Source organism: Anser cygnoides, chromosome 6 (assembly GCF_040182565.1).
Source record: "Anser cygnoides isolate HZ-2024a breed goose chromosome 6, Taihu_goose_T2T_genome, whole genome shotgun sequence".
Taxonomy (NCBI): domain Eukaryota; kingdom Metazoa; phylum Chordata; class Aves; order Anseriformes; family Anatidae; genus Anser; species Anser cygnoides.
In genome coordinates, this window is record NC_089878.1 from 19306382 (window position 1) to 19321817 (window position 15436).

At 36.5% G+C, this 15436-nt stretch overlaps 1 long non-coding RNA gene across 2 annotated transcripts in view; it reads left to right on the forward strand.

The window, feature by feature from the left end:
• The window catches only part of LOC106030019 (uncharacterized), a 59987-nt gene extending 45560 nt beyond the window's left edge, over positions 1-14427 (forward strand). For both annotated transcript variants that reach the window (XR_001203487.3, XR_001203488.3), the window contains exons 3-4: positions 12179-12252; positions 12866-14427. This is a non-coding gene — a long non-coding RNA (uncharacterized lncRNA). The remainder of the gene's footprint in view (positions 1-12178; positions 12253-12865) is intronic.
• The last annotated feature ends 1009 nt before the right edge of the window (positions 14428-15436 follow it).

Here is a 15436-nt window from a genome sequence, read left to right on the forward strand (position 1 = left end):
GAATAAGTTGTAGGTGATGGCAGTTCAGAGCACAAAAACTGGTGGAGATTCTGATTCTTACTGAACAGATATTTCTTCTCTGAGAGAGACAACGCAGAGCTGGCAAGCTGATGTTAACAGGATCTGGAAGGTTTTGCATTTCTTATTTATTGTGAAATCTGTATATGATGACGAGTGTGTGATGTGTGACTTGTATTTGGCCTGGCACCATAATTTCAAAATGAACAAACAGGAAAAAGGAAGGCATTATACCATGTTATGCTATTTAACCTATATAGGCAGTACTAAATATCTGCCTCTGAGTTATCATAAATCCCTAAATATTTTCACTGCAACAGTGGTGCTATAATTTTTTTATGTTTCATTTTCGGGATGTTGTACTGGACCGGGCTGGGATGTTAACTTTCCCTGCAGCAGCCCATACAGTGCCGCGCTCTGCACTTGTAGCTAAAACAGCAATGGTATCACACCGGTGTTGTGTCTGCTGCTGAGCAGTGCTGGCACAGCATCAGGACTCTCTCTAACCCCCCTAGGGGTGGGCAAAGATGTGAGAAAAGAAACATCACCAGGACAGCTGACCTAAACCAACCAAAGGGATATTCCATACCATATGGTGTCACACTCAGCAATAAAAGGTGGAAAAAGGAGGAAGAGGGGAGGGGTGGGCTCTCGTTGTGAAAACGTCTGTCCTCTCTCCTGAACACCGGCTACGTGCGTTGAGGCCCTGCTTCAAGGACGTGGTCAACCATCGGTCATTTGTGGGAAGTAGAGAGTAATTTCTTTCCTCTGCACTTCCACATAGCCTTTACTTGTTTTGTTTAGTTTTCCCTTTCCCCCTCCCTTTTCCCCTTTCCCTTTTTTTTTCCCCCTTTAGTTAAACTTTTGTTTAAATTGTTTAATTAATAATAATCTTTCCTTAATAATTATTTCTTTTTTCCTTTAATTAAATCATCCTTATCTCAACCTGTGAGTTGTTCTTTCCTTTACTTCTTCCCCTCCTCATCTAAGGAGGGGGAGTGAGAGAGCAGTTGTGGTGTTCAGCTGCCTAGTCCGGTAAAACCACCACAGATGTAAAATTACTAACCAGGACTTAATAAAAAGAAAATGGTAAGCCATCAAAGCTTACTTGGTAGGAGAACGTGTTCTGTGTGAACCGTCCCCTGGGCATGGTTTCTAGGGCTGAGGGAAGAAAGTGTTTTCAGAGCGGACACATGGACTTGCCAAGAGACCCATATGTATGTGAGCAGATGGAACATGCGGGTTTGGGTCAGAGCTGCAAGGCAAGAATTGTTTCTGCCACTTGTTGTCCCAGCCAAGTGCCTTTTCTGAATGGGCACCTCTGCCTGCCACGTTACAGAAGGCCCATTTTGTATTAAAGATTTAGGAGACCAGAGATAGGGAAGAGGGGAAGCCACCATTTATTCCCACTCCCATTATTGATTCATAAGAAGTGGAAGGAGGAGTGTTAGAGATGGGTATAAGTTATCCTTTGCATATCAGCTTATTGTCTCATGAGCTCCACCATTCTTGTGGGAGAATCTTTCTCTTCCCTTTTCTGTCTCTTATGCTGTCATAAAACACTCCGGAAGGTTTTAGTTTTGTTTGCAAAAGAAAAGGAGAAAAGCTGAAAAATTAAAAGAATAAAAAAATCTGCTTCAAATATGATTGCAACTGTGAAGGTGAAAGGGAAGTTTTGGACATGAACAGATCATCCTTTACTTCTTATTTTGATGGACATAAGACAAAATAAAGGATGAAAGAAGGCAATGGATGTATAAGTAAGGGATAAGGCTAGATGTGTCCCTTCAGGAAAAAAAAAAAAAGATATTACCATGATGCTAAGAGCAGGATATCTGCATACGTGCACAGATGCCAATACATGTTACAGCTTTGGCTTAATAATGAGAAAGTAATTATTTTTTTCTTAATTTTGGATCTTTCTACTTCATTTAATAAATTCAGTATTATTAGTTAACACTAAAAAAAATAAAAAATAGAGTCAGAATAAGATGGAATATGGTAAGAGAAAAACAGCAGCCATTGGTCTGTATAAATAGGACTAAGAACATTTTCCAGAGCGTTCCTCACACACTCACAATTCATCTGTAGCTACCCTGAGGCAAGAGTGAAGGTGTCAATCTCACTGTTGTGGATTTTTTTTTGTTACTAAAGGTGTCTGAGCTTGCCCAAGTCAGTTAGGGCTGCAGTGTTGTGGCTGCGGTTCAGTGGGACAGCAGTGCATTATTTCACAGCACATGGTAACCTTCCAGAATCCCTGTCTCTCACCTTTCTACCAAATTATTATTTGCATTTGAGTACTGTAATCCTAGAAAGAATACTTCCAATTACCTTAAAGGAATGTTCTGCAATCTTTTGCACAGTTTGTTACTACAGCAGAGACTACTTTGATTTAGTGACATAACTTGTGGTTAAAAGCTTTAGGCAAGGCCACACACATGCAAACAAGGACCAGTGACTTGGATAATTAGTAAGAATGGCAAAGCCCTGTCTCTTTACACAAAAGTTAGCAATGATATGCAATTAAAAATGAGCTGTAAAAGGTAAAATCTTTTAGATATAATGGAATGCATTAGATCAGGTTGAGCAAAACAATGTAACTACTGGGAAAAGAAAAAAAAAGAAGAAAGTCCTATTTTCAAGAGTTTTCAGTTAAATCTTTTCTAAATGTGGAATCGGAGAGACTACTTTGTGTGTCTCTGCAAAGCAGGAACGTCTCTATTGTACAGTGGCTGTCCTGATGGCTCTTAGGTTCTGCTTTCTTAGCACACTTATTGAAGTGTGAATGGGGTACATTGACAGTATGAAAAACATAAAAATAGAACTATCCAGAAAAGAACAACATCCATTAGTATTTTCTCTTATGCATTTTTTCTACCTCTTTTGTTTCTTGCTGACTTCTGGAGCCTTTGGCATTGCAACTGGTGTTCTTTGCATTGTGAAGGCTTCAGGCTGCCCCCAGCTTTATTTACATTTCAAAAATTTTGGAGTACATTCCATTCTCTGCTTATATATTCCTCCTTATTTATCTTATGAAACTAAATTTCTGACCATTTCCTTGGTCATAGTCCAATATCATAGTCCATGATATTTTTTATTAGGAAACAAGATCTGCTTCTTATTGTGGAGCATCACAGAAGAAGATTCTTTATTGCAAAAGGATAAAAACTTGTGTTCAGTGACAAAGATGGTCAAAGGAAGGAAAAGGAATGCAAAGTAATTGACTAAATAGCTTCGTCATAAAAATCAAATGCAAGTGTCAGTCCAATAATCATAGAATGTTTAAGATGTGTGCTAAACAAAACCATATTTTTTACAATGAAATTATTAAATACTACAATTATTAAAAACTGTTCAATATTACTGATTCAATTCTACACTTTCTCTTGCATTAAGGTATGATCTTAATAATCTACAAAGAGTTATTTCATTGTCAAAAATTATTTGAATGGATTTTTTTTTTTGAAAATACTTTCTCATATGAAAGTATGAGAAAAGTCTGTTTTTTTTCTTGCAAGTATTTTTAGAGTTGGTTGTTATTCATAAAATACTCTAATTTCAGTGGGATTTTTTTCTCCAAAAGTATTTACAAGAAATTTTATTATTTGCCATCACTTTTGTTGTGCTTCTGGTTCTCAACTTGAGCACGCTGTCAGCACATGCAAAAATAGCATGTGACTGAACCTGCAGAGGAGGAAGGCAAATAGTAAATTAAAAGTTGAAACTAGCAGCATACAGGCCATAAATGTAATGAGAAGCATTCGTCAAAATCACTTAGTAAACATTGCAATGTCCTGAGGAGACCTCCACATGGAGGAGAGTTTCCGTCATCGGAGGCTTTCAGGGAAGGGCTCAACAAGCACCTGCCAAGGTCAACTGACACAGCTAATTCTGCTTGTGACTCATGCACAAAGATGATGTGGTCATGCTGAGTTACTGAGTACAAGGAAGGGATGCCAGGATCCTTGGAAATGAATGCTTTGAAAAACATCCAAGGAAGTGATCCTCAGTGGTAGGTTCTGGGAGAATACTGACTGTTCCAACCATATTTAGCATGGCTTGTCATGGCAGGAAGCTACTGCAGTGCAAAAATACATTTTTGCTTCTTGGAGTGCCTTGGCATTGTGTGTTTGCAGCATAGTCCATTTTAGGTTTTCATTGTGGTCTGCAGGTGGTTATGAAAGGGAAACTAGTGCTCTTCCACGAAAATGGTAAAATCTGCAGAGGGATGTGTAACAGTCCTCTATCAAAGACGTTATTGGGAAGAGTAAAAGCAGTTAATTTAGACTGTCATTCCAGTTGAACAGTTACTTTATCCCATTGTAACAGTCAGTAAATATTGCTTATTCAATTATGACTGTCCTGGAAATAAATCTGTTCACTCACCAATTGAGGAGCACTGCTCGACAAGCTCCCTCTTGGATTTGTGTCTAGGAAACCAAAACAATATTTCTAACAGTGTAGATTTCTTAGTAAGAATATTACCTCTCTGGTAAATAAGGGGGGAGACTAAGAAGAAGGAAACAATTATGTAACTACTGTTTCTGAAGATCATAATCAGAGCGCTTCTCATGTAAACTGAATAGCTAATTGTTTAAAGACCTATTGTACTTCAATTATATATATTTTTTTTTGAGCTCAAAGATTTTACAGTTATTTTCCTTTTGGCAAGTCAGATTGGTTACTTTATTTGCTTGATGGGGGTATTTGGAGGAAATGGGGAGGTCTTGATTGTGCAACGTAACTGTTTTCAGCATGCTTTGGTAAAGTAGTAAACCCAAGTCTTAAGGAGAAGTTAGCATTTTAGTGAAAAAAAGTCCTATGGCAGCCTTGGTGACCTTGGAAGAAGAAATTACTTTGTTCAGCATAGAAGAACATGACAGAAAGCTTCCAGTTACTTTTGAGTTAGAGAAAACATGAAGATAGTTGTAATGTATTTCTAATAAATCAGAATGACTTCACATTATTTTGTGTACTGCATATTTATAGTACAGCTTTAAATCTTTGGAATGAGGTAGGCTACAATACATGTTGGCACTGTCCAATCTGTCTATCAGATGATATAATATGGAGGTCCTGACCGCTGAGGTTGCTAAAGAACCACAAACATACCTCACAAAAGAATTTTTAACCTCATTCTTCTGCTAAAATAGATTTTAGATATTTCTGGAATAAATATATTCTGCTGAAGTAAGTTCTTTCTAAAGATTTGGTGTTATATAGTGCTCTATCTCATTTCTGTCCTCGGTTGTGCACTATTAACTGTATGGAGTAAATTGATACTGTATAGGACTTCACAGGAAGCTTTAATTCAGTAGCTGGTGAATGACTCAAATGTAAATATATAGGTTTTGTATTTCAAAATGTGCCAGATAATTATTAACAAAGACTGACCCTTGCTTTTTTAGTATATAAGGCACACCTGGGTTCATAGGTATTTTTGATCATTTTTATATACAAATCATTAGCATTATGTAATGTTCTTTCTAAATTTGTTGTTTTCATGTTACATTAAGCACCAAGTTGTCAAATGTCATCATACAGATAGAATTTCTGTCCATTTTTTTTCTTTAATGTTCTGAATAGCCAACTAATGTTGACATGACACCTTTTCTTAGGGAAAGTTAGAGCAAATGTAGTGGAGTGTCAACTTCCCTTTCTGAGTTTTTTTGTGTGTAGTCTTCTTTCTTTGTGCATTGATGCCTCCAGTGGAAGTGTGTATATCGCAGGAATGGGACCTTTCAGCTAGGTGCACAGGAAGTGTTTTACTTCTAGTTGGTGATGTGTAGGTGTTAGCATTTGAAGCTCTCATGTATGTCTTACAAATGGCTCGTATGGTTCAGAACAGAAGATGAAAGGCCTTGAATAGGGTTAAGTGAAATCTCTATGGTGACTCTAAACTAATCCTTAATGGGCACGTATTTGTAAAACAAATAATGAGGAAAAAAAAAAAGAAAAAAACACCTCTTTTTGTGCTGGGATCAGATATGCGAAATGTGCAAATATACATTGAAAGTGGTTCTTTTTCCCTCTTACCCAATGGGTCAGTGTTAGGATCTGTAGATATGCAAAAAAGTGCAAATATACATTGAGAGTGGTTCTTTCTCCCCTCTAACCCATATAGTCAGGGTTAAGGTCAGGAGGTATTTGTTTGGAGATGATGGTTACATTGTGTAAAAGAGCTTAATGAGCTTAGTGAATGTTGAAATAAGCTTAACAAGAGAAGAGTAGTCGCAAGATATCTAGCAAAATGATCTAGTTTTCTTCTAGTAATCTAGCAGAATCTTAAAAGATCTCTGATAAGGGAGCAATCCTGAGTGATGCTTTACCTCCTAATAAAGGCAAAAAGTGGTAGTTATTTTTTGAAACCTTGAAGACCCACTCCTAACTCCAGCCTCCTACCATTTGTTATACATTGCATATGTGTACAATACAAAATGAAGCCATGTTTATAAACTTTTAGACTACAGACTGACCTGCATCTGTGCTGGAAAAAATGGTCAGGAGTGTAATAATCTAGATGTTTTGGTCAAGAGATGAAATGAGATGTTATGTACGTATTTGATATGGTACATCTGTTTGAGGGAAATGTTCCTATGAAAGTGGGGTTAAATAAATGTGTCTACGACATGCATAATATTATTTGGAAAAGAACAGAGATTCTGATTATACTGGAAAATAAAGAATCTAAATCATTTGGAAATTTCAGAAAGATTTGGCTCAAGTTTCATTGACTTGATTTCTAATTTTGTCCTTCTTGGTTCTCTGAAATATCCATTGAATTATGCAGATGTAATAAAATTGCAATCTGTAGCTAGACTGTCAAATAGCGTAGCTGGAAAAAGCAAAATGTGTTCACGCATCTAAAATCTTTTATTTTCGGTCAAAAACTTTCCCAACAGTCTACACCTTGTGGAATCTCCAAAAATATATTGTAACATTGTTCACATTACAGTAATGTTCAGGGTTACAACAGGGTTGTTCTTTCAGGGATCATTACCTGATTTGCAAAATGGCTGTTTGGTTAAGTGGCACAGAGGAAGGTGAAAGACCTAGATCTGTATTTGAGAGAGTGTACATGGTGCTCAGGATAAAGGCATCCTTTTCCATGACTACAGCACTTGGACTCCAACACAGGCTACTGCAATGAAAATAGTTTACTAAGAAACTTCTGAATCTACAATAATCTGCTGCATCAGCAGTGTTTTTTGTTTGTTTTTTTGTTTTTAAAGAAATGGACCCCTTAAAACAAAACCTCCAAGAGACCCCAGTCTGTTCACTTTTTTTTTTTTTATTCATGAGTAAATAATATTTTAGGTAACAGCTGACAAGATAGTCTATCTAAACTTGCATCCAGAAGACAGCCCAACGGTATTTTTTTGTATTTCTGTGGATGAATTTAGCTACTTTTCTCTCAGAAAGAGCACAGCTGTGACTTGTGAATAAGAAATGCTCTGAGATTTCAGTGATTAGTTGATTTGCATCTTTAGTTGAAAGGAAATTTTAGCTAATTAATGGACTCAACTACACTTGTTTCAATTTAAATAAGCAAGCCTAAAAGCCTTCTCTGCACCACTGTTTGTTTAAGTTGGGTTTGCCTCTTTGATCTCATGTTAACATACCTTAATGACAGGTAAAGATTGATAATGGTGTATTGTAAAGTTCAGGTAATAAATGGTGTTTTACTCATAATAATGCTGAATAATGTACTTTTTATGACCCAGTTTGATGGAAAATTTCCTTGTCAACTCTGCCTAATTGTCCAAACAAAACCACCCATTACTTAAAGAACTACATGTCTAACCTAGACACATTAATTAGGGTCATGACTGAGCTACGCAAAGGAATATGGTAACACTTCAGCTATCTTTAAGTATGATCTTTGGATAGCAGTCTTAATGTTAAACTGAAGTTTAATGGGGGAGATGTTGTTTACACTACCCTTCTGTAGCTCACGGACGTATGTTGGAATCCATCCATAGTGGCTGGGTGATGGGAAAACAGCATCTCCCTGAAGGTCTTTAAAGGTCATAAACAATATTAGTCTGAACATCAGAAATCACAACATCAAGTAAGCCTGGATAAAAAAGGAGGAAAAGAGGTTTCTGGGTTTTCATCCAGTCAGAAATTGAAGTCAGTAAATATCATGTTCCATCGAACTGAGGGTTAAAAAGGGGGTTAGTCTTCAGCTGTCAACATCTTGGAATCCTGTACATCAAAGTGCTGTGCCAAGCCCTCCATGAGTGCTGGCACTCTCTCAGTACTTCATCTGCTTTGAAGTTTCAGGGATTTTTGCTGATAATGTAGCAAAACTACAGAAGTGCCAGTGTAGCCTTGAAAACAGAAGTCCAAATTTCAGAAAATTCCCATTTCAGAATTTCCAGTGCTCAAAACCATTTTAGGTGTGGGGATTTTTTTTTTTTCCTGCACTGAAGATTCAGCACATGCTTAAAGTGTGAGACTCTGCAAGTATTGGTTTAATTTGTATTAGGAAATTTCACGTTTCTGATCATGGTTTAAGAAACAGTTTTTAACTCATTTGGGTTTATGCTGCACTTGAAAGTAAATGTTTGCAAAAATGTGTTCTATCTTGATTCAAAATTTTCAGTCCTATTCTACAATAACCTTTCCTTTTTCTTGCAGGACTAACCTGCACAAATGAATAATTCTTTGCATATTTAGTTCCCTTACTACTTTCATTGGTAGGTTACATGCTTGTCTTTCTTCAAAGGATAGAATAGCATGTTCCCTGTTTTGATTCCTACATAAAAAAAAAAAGACAACAAAAATTACAGGTGTTCCTGTTAGTTTGTGTTTAAAAAGTGATACTGAATTCTCATTGTCTGTTTCATTGCACTTGTGCTGAATTTTGTGGGAAGTTGAGGCGTGACAGGCTGGTTAGGGCTAACAGCTTCCGATTACTTGTGTTGAGGTTAATGCAAGAAATAAAAACAAACAAAAAAACAAACAAAACCCCCACTTCATTCTTTATTTGATATCTTTGTATTATTTTCCCTTTTATTATTTATAGAAGTTTAATTTGTAAATCAGAGCAAGCAGATATACTTAACCACATAATCCCCTAGTGGCACTTCGACTACTTGTGTTTGTTTTGGCATTGCATGATAGAGAAAGCAGAGGCTGCTTCTGTTCCCCATGATGAAGTCCACAAAGACTTTACCATGACTCTTGGTGAATCTGATCATGATGATTAGATTTCACTTGAGAATCCAGATATAGGCTAATGTTGTGCATTCATTAAAGCCTTTAGGGTACAGTCATATGTCAGACTACTCGGAGAAAGTTTTCCTCCTTCATGTGATATAATAGAGAATGCAGGACAGTTTTTCTTTAGGTTCAGCTATGGACTTGTAGGTGGGTTACAGGTTGTTCTCTAAGCTCGGTGGGGAGTTCTTGTAAACAGCAGTGCTCTGGGCTGCACCCAGGGAAATGCTAGCTAAAAGCTGGGAGTGCTGGGTACAGTGTTGTTTTTTGTTTCTTTATTTGTTTTTTGTTTGTTTGTTTCTTTCTTTCATCCCCTCTGGGAACACAGGGGCTGCTGAGCCATGTGGTTCATTTTATAGAAGGGTACTTTTTGAAATAATGGATGTATCAAAGGAAAATTTGTACAGGTTTGTAATATATATATAGTTCAAGAATAATGGAACTGTAGAGAGCTTCTTGATCTGTTAATTAGTGATAGGGGTATGATACAGGAGTTTCATATTTGTCTCCTTATTACAGAAAGGTTGGGAATATATTGTATATAATTGTTATATAAGTAAAATAAGGAATACCTTATAATATAGCAAAGAATGTTGATGTCAACGACGTTGATGTTGATTTTCAAATCCTTCTGTCCCTGACAGCTGTAAGGCAGTCAATAAATTTCAAAGGGTCAGTCAGATATTATGCAAAAAAATGCGTCTTATTGCCTATGCAAATTTTGTTCTAGAAATCACTTAACTACTCTTATTAAGAGAAAGCACCCAATTTCTTTTCCTATGTCATATCTCCCATAGTTTAATGCTGGTTAAAAACAAAACAAAAACAACAATGGCAACATCATTCGATTTCTTTCTCTTCAAATGGAAATCTGTTTCTTAATTTGTCTGCTATAATCATTGAAGGAATTAAAAACACTAAAAAGCAAAGTATTAATAAATGCTTCTTAATTAGAAAATAACAGTAACTCAAGAGACAAGTTTTGTATTCACATTTTTTTTCCTTTTAATTCTTATAACCTTATGCCGACCTCCAAGCAGAAGTACCCCATGACTCATTCATGTTAATGTTCTGAGGGTTGTATTAGTGTAGCCTACATAGAAGTTCTTCGGTCAGGGTGTTCTTGTATTTGATAAGTTTAACAAAATTTGTTCTGTATTGGTGGTGCTTGAAGTAATAAGAGCAATACTATGTGAAGTCAAATTAAATCTGATTTCAACAAATTCTCATTATATGTTAAGCAAACAAAGTATAAAACTATCTAGCCCGATGTGAATGTGGTTCTCAATGGAGCCTACATTTAAAAATGCCATATCTATAGTGAATTACTTAAAATTGTAATGAAAAATAAAAACATAATCCTGTGAAAACGTGAGCTTCCAAAAGTAGACTATGCTGTGGGACAAAGCAATTTTCTAATGAGAGGTTTCCTTGATGCAGAGTTCAGACCCCTTTGAAAAAACAATGCTCACTTTTCTAAGTACCATACAAGCAAACGTGATATTGCTGATATAAGAGAATTTGTATTCTCTCCCACTGCCCCCATGCAACTGAGCTTTCCTTGGGTCTTGGAAACATCAGCTTCGGTGTGAGACTGAGTGTATCAGCATGCTTGGAATAAAAAGAAAAGCACTTCCAGAAAAGTAGTGCTTTATCCTTTTCCTCTCTCTGTTGTTTTCATACAGTATTAAGAGTATATAAGATGTTATGCCAAAAGGGATTTGTCCTTTTTATCTAGTAAGAAGAATGCTTTTGTTATTTGCATTTCTGAATTGCTTAGCTGCCCAAGCATGCTTTATGTGTGCTGCTTGAAATGTGTCATTGGATCACGTGAGTGCTGTTCTCTAGCTGATGTTGGACTTCCTCCAACAAATATGGATTATGTTAAAGTAGGTTCTGAATTGACGAGGATATGTTAATAACTCCCAGATGGGCATCTTTGTGCAGGGAAATACAAACGGTGTATGGCAGGAGCTAGTGTTTGGCAGGTCCATCATTCCGTCATTAAAGGCCACATTATTACTTACAACTCTGCTTGCATGACAATTGCTTGCATAAACTCAGTCTCTCAATAACAAATACACACAATTTGCTTTTAGATATGTTTTCCTCTTGCAAGGATTTTTTTTATATGCCAGCTGGTTTTTCCTCCAGTTTAATATATGGATTTTTGAAAATGAAATAATAGCATGATGTGAACACTTATGTTCCACAAATTCATGGTTAAGATCTTTTTTTTTTTTTTTTTTCAGATGTGTGATAGAAGCACAAAATACTTACACCTTAGGGGTTTTTTTTGGTTTGTTTGGTTGGTTGTTTTTTTCAGTCTGTATTATTCAAAGCTTAATGCTAACTCAAGAATTCTGGTTGGATCAGCACATTTGCACTGTGTTTATTTAAATTTTATTTATAGTTACAATTGGATATGCTATGTTTAAAAAAAAAAAAGTTTATTTCATTCTCTAAGGGGGTTTGTAGCCTTCCTATGAGCAGTTAAAAATAATGTTGTTTTTCATGTAGTTGCACGGATGAAGTTATGATTAGATAACTATATAGGCAACATACACAAGTATGAATTATACAATAAAAATGTTTGCTATTTGCTATGCTTCTTGATCACTGCACTTGTGCTTCATTTATTAATCCATTTCACCAAAACATTCCAAAGCTCTGTTCAAAGAAAACATCTGCAAAATGTCTCTGGCTGGAAAATATTCCTTTCTTTCTTCTCCACCCAACATTTTTTTTTGCAGTCCTACCCCTCCTAAATATTAAGTCATGAACCTGAAAACAAATTCAAAAGCCATACCAATTTTTGAGGTATCAAAAACAAAAAATGAATTACATCTTTCACTGCTAGCTAGAAGGGGAGCAAGGGCTTTGGATTTGGGGAATGGGATACTTTGGGATTCCCAGTTTCTGTTCTTATCTTCAGTCCTAGAGCCTTGATTCTGGGAGTGGAGCCTATAAGGCTGGACCCCTGGTGATGATTTGGGGAGTAGTTCCCAGGTAAGATAATATAAATAACATGGGCAATGATATTAAAAAAAAAAAAAAAAAAAAAAGAGAGAGAGAGAAAAAGATGTAGCAAATGTCATGAATGTTTTTATCAGTTGCCTAGGTCATTCTGCACCAAAGTCAGATCCTTACCTCATTTTAATGTATTCTCACAAGCATGCATGTATATTTTCTCACTTATGCACCTGTGCTCAAACCTGGATTTTGACTGGCATATCAATGATGATGATTACTTCACCTTTTTTATTAAGAACAATGAAGTATACATTTTGCAATAATCTCACTGAGCCAGCTGATGAGAATTTGCATTTCGCAGTGCATTTTGGAGAATACTGCTGTGTTGAGGCAGTATTTTCTGTTGATGACCCAAAACATCAATACCATCCAGTGTCTGGAACTGACCCAATCAACAAAGATACTGTGAGGGCTTCGCATATTTTTGTACTTCTCCAGTCTCTTTCTGCATGTTATGATATTATTACTCTCAATCTGGCACTTAATTTTCTTGGCTCTTAAAATGAGTGTTGTAAGAGTAGTTGAATGTAATATGTGGTATTTTAATATTGTGACTCTTAATGCTACATAAAACCTTTGTTTCCTACAGGTTTATTGAGCTGGTGTATTAGATTTCCTGCTGCATGAGCAAGAAGATTATGGTGGCTTACGTCTAAGTGTACTTTTGGGAGGCATTTTGTATTTTCTCTATAAATAGTCTTTCTAAAACACAATTGTGAAACTATTAATGTTTATATCGCATTATACATCTCTCTAAGTTTACTGTGCTGAGTATACAGTGTGGTAGCAAGAGGAAATCTTTTTGTCTAAGAAACATGTTCAAAATTGTCATTGTTAAAAGGCTACTAAAAGGCAGGTTTGTTATATTTATCTTTTTATCTGTAGGGTGTTTTTGGCTTATTACACTGAGTCATTCCTGTTTTCAACAATAGTAAAATTACACCTCTTAAGGAGTTAAGCTCTTCAATAGAACTTATAAATGTTAAACTTCCAGCAGAAGTGTGGGCATCCTGGCTATTCCTTTTGTGTTGGAAAAATGTCAAATGAGTCCATTGCAATTATAAGCTCTTCACAGATAAGCCTTGGACTTGGGACTGAGAGCATGTGCATAGTAAAACTTGTATTTTACACTGTATAAACTTTTTTTTTCTTAAGAATGCATTTATTATGTAATTTAAAGAAAAAAACAATGGAAACATCCTTCGTCCTAAGATAAATGGAAAATATATGTAGGTGAAAGGAAGCAGAGGAAGTTCATATGTGTATTATATTACTGATGTATATTCTGTTTTGAGAATAATTTAATGAGCAATTTCTTCACGATTTATAAGAAGATGCCACAGGCCTAACTCTGCAAGGTCCCTTGGAACCATTTATTCATCCGTATGTGAACAGCCAGTTTCATTATTTTTAAAAACAGAACATGAATGAAACAAATGGTTAGTGTTGCTCTGTCCAGCAAAATGAAAGATTATCATCTCAAGCAGTGGCTGTCAGGTGGACCAGGTCCAGCTCTGCGTCCTCCTTGGGTTCAGATGCAGCGTGACGTGCGGGTAATCTGCAATTTGCTGGGGGCATCGTTAGCTGGCTCTGCCTCCGGGGTAGGATTTGAAGCAGGCCTGGAGCAGCTGTGTGCCAGGTGGGTTGGGGAGGGATGCTCGATGCCCCGCCATCACCCGCTGGAGCTGGTGTCAAAGCCCCGGTGACATGGAGGAGGCATTAGGTCATATGAGTTACATTAAGTGGCAAGTGATAAATTCAAGATGACAATTCAAAACAGCGGTGTTTCTCCCAGTAATTAATTCCAGTGGTGCCTGAGGCAGTGTTTGGTTGCTACAACCAGTGTGGCCAAGGCTGAACAGCTAATGAGAAAACATTACAGCAAGGATTTAGGGGCCAGTGCATTCTGGCAGGATGAGGTCACTACGATTAGAAAGTATTAATGCAGGTTTACGGTGATAAACTATGACAAAGAAACTTTGTGTTATTTGTGAGTGGTTAAAATGAAGAATTTTTTTTAGTCATTATTATTATTTTTTTCCCCCTCAAACGGCTTTTATGTGCTGCTTGGTCCAGTGGCACCAAGCACTGCCTTGGTACTGTCACATGCAATCCAGGCCAAAGCTAGTTAGTTGCTGCAGCCAGACACAAATCCTTTCTTCCCTTTCATTTGTTCTAATTACTTTTGTCAGGTAATAGTAAACACTCAGCTTAGAGGAATGAGTTTTGCTGTTGTTACCTATGAATAGAAAGAATGATGAGAAAATAACGCTTCCACATTCAGCATCCTCCTGCCCTCAGTCAGCAGTGGAGATGTAGTTGCACAGTACTGGCTAGCAAAAGCCAAGCAAGCGCTTCCTAAAACTTCCGCTGTCTTAGGTATGAAGAAAGGCTGCCTAACAACAGAGTTTTATAGGTACAGTCCTTCACTGCTGCTGCAGCAGCACAGGTTTGACTGAGTTATTTGTGAAGAAAAATCCACAGACAGTGGAACTTAAATAAAATAAAAAATGTTTCTGTGAGATTTTCCCAGGCTGTTAACCCCCATAGCTGCAGATTTGCATTATGAATAACTACAAGTGCTGTGTACTATCTTAATGGAAACCCATGGGGTATAATGTGCTTATTAAACGTTTTTACCCACAGACTTGAAAAAGTGCTCTGCTAATTATGAAGTAATACTTGTAACTGTTTCATGTTAATTGCAAGGGTATAGATGAGATGGACTACATGTTGTGGCATTTGCGTTTTTGTTGTCTAAAGCCTAACAGTTATTTTCACATTTTGCTTTGCTCTCTTGTTACCGTATTTATGCAACAACCACTTTTCATCTGAAAGCACTGCAAATACTTCAGTACAAGTGCTTCCATAGAGCAGATAAAAATAGTATTTAATCAGAACAGTAAGACTTGATCTAGTCCCAAATGTCAAATAATATAACTAACTAGCAAGCTTGTAACCAAATCTTTATATTATCTCAGAAAATGTTTCATGTACTATGTACTATTAATGTTTGTACCCTATATCTTATATTAAAGTACATACCTTTATCTTTTAAAACCAATTAAAAAAAAATCAGCAAGACTATGCATTTTCTGTTGTATTTCACTCACCTAACTTGTACCTTTTATAACAATTTCCAGAATACTCATAGAAGAAA